The sequence below is a fragment of the Cucurbita moschata genome, unplaced genomic scaffold, assembly GCF_002738365.1.
Source record: "Cucurbita moschata cultivar Rifu unplaced genomic scaffold, Cmos_1.0 Cmo_Scf00070, whole genome shotgun sequence".
Lineage (NCBI taxonomy): Eukaryota > Viridiplantae > Streptophyta > Magnoliopsida > Cucurbitales > Cucurbitaceae > Cucurbita > Cucurbita moschata.
The window spans coordinates 218,787-223,681 of NW_019268586.1; the positions used below are offsets into that span (position 1 = coordinate 218,787).

The 4,895-nt window shown below is 33.6% G+C and overlaps 1 non-coding gene across 1 annotated transcript; it reads left to right on the forward strand.

Annotated features, from left to right (window-relative positions):
• Nucleotides 1–350: 350 nt before the first annotated feature.
• On the forward strand, nt 351–455 carry LOC111438075. The gene has a single exon (XR_002709609.1). It is a non-coding gene; the product is annotated as a Plant small nucleolar RNA R71 (small nucleolar RNA).
• Nucleotides 456–4,895: the final 4,440 nt, after the last annotated feature.

Below are 4,895 nucleotides of genomic sequence, written 5' to 3' on the forward strand. Positions count from 1 at the left end.
AATATACACAAGATTCGGCTGCTATCTGGTTAATTACAGCAGCTGTATGGACTGGTGCTTTGATCATGGAGTCTTGCCCCAACGCTAGATTTTGTAAAATATTAGTCACCGAAGCTAGTTGAGCATTGATAGAAGATAGAGCATCAACTTCAAGTATTCCTCGAGTCTTCCTTCCTGGGTTGCTTCTCACATCAGCCCATTGACAATTGTTAGATGTTATTCTCTCTAAAATCTCATATGCTTCATTGTATGTCCTTGACAAAATAGCTCCATTGGCGGAAGCATCAACTACTTGTTTAGTAGCAATATTTAATCCACTGTAGAAAGTCTCCATTTGTATACAATGAGGTAGTCCATGGTAAGGACACTTTCTAAGCATCTCATTAAATCTCTCCCAAGCTTCACTTAATGTCTCATCTTCAAACTGTTGAAAAGCAACAATCTCATTTCTGAATCGTGCATTTCTAGTGGGGGGGGGGGGGGGGAAATACTTGATCAAAAATTTCTCTGCTAGACTATTCCACGAATCAATTGTTCCTGGTGCTAAGGTATTCAACCATGATTTAGCACCATCCCTCAATGAATATGGGAATAAGCTCAGTCTAATCACGTCTTTATCAACTCCCTGAAATCGAAATGAGTCACTAACTCCCAAAAATGACTTTAGATGTAGGTGCGGATCTTCGGACGATAGTCCATGAAATTGCCCAATGGTTTTCAACATTTGAAACATCACGGGCTTTAGCTCAAACATGGTTGCTTGCACTTCGGGTCTAATAATGCACAGATTTAGCTCTTCCACAGCTGGGTGTGCATATGCTCGGATCGCTCTTTCTCTGCCATCTGCTAAATGAATGGCATTGGCAGTAATTCTCTCTTGATTAGCCATCATCGCTGGATTTTCAAACTCCCGATTCAACTGGGCTCCAAGTTCTATTTGCTGTATATTCTGTTCTGTCATTTTCTTTTTCTCCTTCAACCTTTGTCTAAATGTTCTCTCTATTTCAGGATCCAAAATAAATTTCAAACCCGTAGGTGGGTTCATACACAGAATTCTGCAGCAGTAAACTCAATTCTTCAGCAATAGAAAACTCAGCTTACTATGGCTTCTTGTTGGCTCCAGCTCACAAAAATCTACAACAAGTAAAATAACCAAATTAGGTTCCCCGGCAACGGTGCCAAAAACTTGATCGCTTGTGGATGTATATAATAAAATGATGTAAAATTCACAAGAATAAGTGTAAGTATACACTATCACAAGTAGCAAGTAATAAGTAAATTATCGATTCCACAGGGAACCTATCTTTTTGGTTAATTTTATCGCTCGAAATTAAGTGAGTTTTTGGGTGACATTCAAATGGGTGTTAGAGATTTTAACTATTTAAATAAAACTGAAACAGAGTGCCACTGCTTTCGAAAAACAGAAAATGATGAGAAAATCAACTATAATTAGGAAGGTTCGGCTAAGAGAGATTAAATAGATAAGTTGAGTTTTGTGGTAGATTTTAGTTCATTTTAATAGATTCTCAAGCCCACTTCTGAGGGTCATGAATGGTGATTATTTCCATAATCATTGTAATTTCTATTAACAAGGCTCTAGGAGAAGAATTATTCGTAATCCTTCTATTACCCTTCAAGTCTCCTTACTATAGAACTAGAGTATTAAAGAGAATTTCATTGCTCTCTCTCTTCTCCCGAATAAGAGAACAACTATGTATGTAAAGTAGCTAATTAAACATACATGTAAATCATTAACAACTCTTTAATAAACTAAAATCATACCGTCAACATACTTAAACTATATAAAACTCTCTCGCCTCCCCTATTAAGTTTAGCTCTCCATACAAACTGAATTAAACAGAGGTATCCACATTATGTAAAATTGATGGAATAAGGAAAGAGAATAAGGAAATAGAGAGTTATCCCGATTTGTTGCCGTTCGTCAATGGAAGTTCCCTTCTCTTAAGCTCTCACGTCCACCTCTTTGCCCTAATCAATCCTTGTTGGTCTCCTTTTCCTTCTGCTTTCAACAGCTGCTCGATTAGGGTTTTCTTCTTTTTCTCTGGTTTCACAGCAATTTACTGCAGCAGAGGCTGCTGTTGTGTAATTCGATTTTCTCCCCAAAATGTGGCTCCACCTCTTGGTCTTCCTTTTCCTTTTATATTGAGCATGAGTTCCCCTTTAGAGCTGGAAAGGAATAAGTTGTCCATTTCCTCATTGGGCTTTAGGGCTGAAAACGAATAAGTTGTCCACATAAGATGTTCCTCATTGGGTAGTCAATGACCCACTTGGACTGCTGACGTGGATTTAAAATTTCCATGTCATCCCCCATTTGTTTCCAAACTTGCTACTCCCACATGGTTTAGCATAAATGTCTGAAAATTTACCACATAACTCAATTAAATATACAATTAAGATCGATTTATGCCAAATAATATTTTTTTCATGTTGGACCGCAATAAACGATTTCATGCTCACTAAGTAGAATAAATGGGGAATAAATGAGAAAATGGTGAATAAGAGTGCAATATTAACTACAAAAACACTTGATATGACTCTACATTTAGAGAGTTATCAAAGGGGTAGCATTCCGGAGCATCAGTCCTTTTTTACATTTGGAGTCTTTTGTATTTTATTTTATAGTTTCTTCCGTTCTTAAAATTTTGTACAATGTTGTCTTCAATGGGATTTAATCTTATATTTTATTTTTCTTTTAGTTTATTCGTCTTCGTTTTCATCTTTTTTAGTCTTGATTCAATTTTCAAGCCCTCCGAAATTGGGATGTGACACAAATTGTCCTATAATGGGTAAGAGTTAAATTATAGGTCAATTTTGCAGGGAAAAAAGGATAAAATGACCAAAAAGAAGGGGAAAAATAGTTTAGAAAAAGTTTGAACATAGTAAAATACTTAATAATAAAAATTACAAAAATGTCCCTGAACTTTGAGTTATTTACAAGAATACCCCTGCATAGAATTTAAATGTAGGACGAGTCAGTTACATAAAATTAATAGAATCCACTGTTGGATCAAGCTGATAATTGAGTGTTTTCAAGAAGGTTCTTTGGATCCAATGGTCATATTCAAACCTAAGTTCAGTAACACTCTTATCAGAGTAGATATTTTTGATAGACTGTTCATGAGCTTTCAAGTTAAGTCAGTTTGATTCTAGAACAAATAAGGTCTGTGAAACGTTCATCTATGAATATGAAAGTTTAGGTAACGTTTCCAAGACAAGTATCAAGCCTTGAGAGTTTCACAAACTTGAGTTTGAAGCTCTTAGATTATGGATTTCTTTTAACTCTCAAGTTTTCTAAATTTGGGAGATATAGTCAATAGAGATTCCTACATGTTCTAGAAAAATTTGAGAGCTAAAAGTGACCCAAAGATATTTCCACCCAATTTGTGTGGCTGATTTTTTGTTTTGTTTTTTTTTTTTTTTTTTGACATCCAATCGGAGCCTACGAGCAATGTCATCCCTCAAGACGAGTCTCAATGTGCTGTTGGACACTCAAAGATATAGTTTCATGAAGACCTCAAAAGTAAACAGGTCGGGAGTGAAGAGAATTTAAGTTTTTGAATACGGGTAAAATTGAAAGGAATTTGGGGTAACTCCAAATTTCTTCTCTACGGTCCTTCTGGTCCCTTAACAAATCTTTTAGTTTCGTGGCATTGAAAGGAGAAGATTTGATAAAGAAGTCGAGAGTTGAGGTGCTCTCAATTGGGTTACCAAAAGAAATTCAAAATCGCATGGAAAATGGGTAGGAAGCCAAGAATAAAAATCGCAAAATTGAAAGCAAACATACAAAGTCGTTCTTCCAAAACTTATTCTAATGTTTGAGGTAAAGATAAGGAAGATGTTTCATGAAGGAATCAAGGCCTAAAGATGTTTGAAACGTCCCAACCAAGAATTTTTCTCCAGTGAGGACAATGTATTTCAATGACATTCAATTGTTTATATCTTATACTATAATTCAATTTCTAACTCTTCCATATAACTTGATTTTAAGTTTGATGAAGAAATCAAGGGGGAGAAAACTACTATATTAGGCTAGAGAGTTGAGTTTAAGAGGGTGATAGAACATGGGTCGTGTCTTCTTCCCCTATGTAGACGAAGAAGATGATAATGTGGGTTGGTTCAAAGTCCAATTTTAGACTCTCCCTCGATTTTTCTCAATATTGGATCCCTTCTAGACCAAATCTTATGAGATTATTGATAGTTCTAGAAATTAGACTTAAAGATGGATCTACAAAGAAAATTTTGAGTAATTCAGTTGAAGACATGAACATCAACAAAGTAAATAGTCGATATGAACTTTCTTAAAAAATACTCCGAATCACTTTTATCTCAAATGAATCTTAATCAAGTCATATTTAAAGGATTATGGAAGATTTAAATGGAGAATCTAAAGAGAGAAATAACTAAACCCTAAATATGGATAATTTAAAAATTCATAAAAAAATAAGTATTATTTTTTTAATATTTTATCATGTAATAGATTAGTTATATAATTTATAGCAATTTTAAGCCATTTTTGTTCCTAATTAATTTATCCATTTAGATGGGTAAGAATTTTCATTAAAATTTTAACAATTTTGTTTCACAATAAAAATTAAGATCTCATTTTATAATCATCAAAGTTTTCTTTTTTAAAGTTTATGCTTTCTTTCTTACAATTTGTATATTATAATATATACTTTTTAAAATAAATAATTGAATTCCAAAACAAAAATAATTATTTAAAACTATTTTTTTTCTTGAAAATTGTATATGGGAGACATGTAATGTCAACGTGAACTTAGTAGTAATTGACTAATGAAAAAAAATACACATCACTCATATGCTTACTTTTTTTTATTTTTTTTATTATTTATTTATTTATTTATCTCCTATAG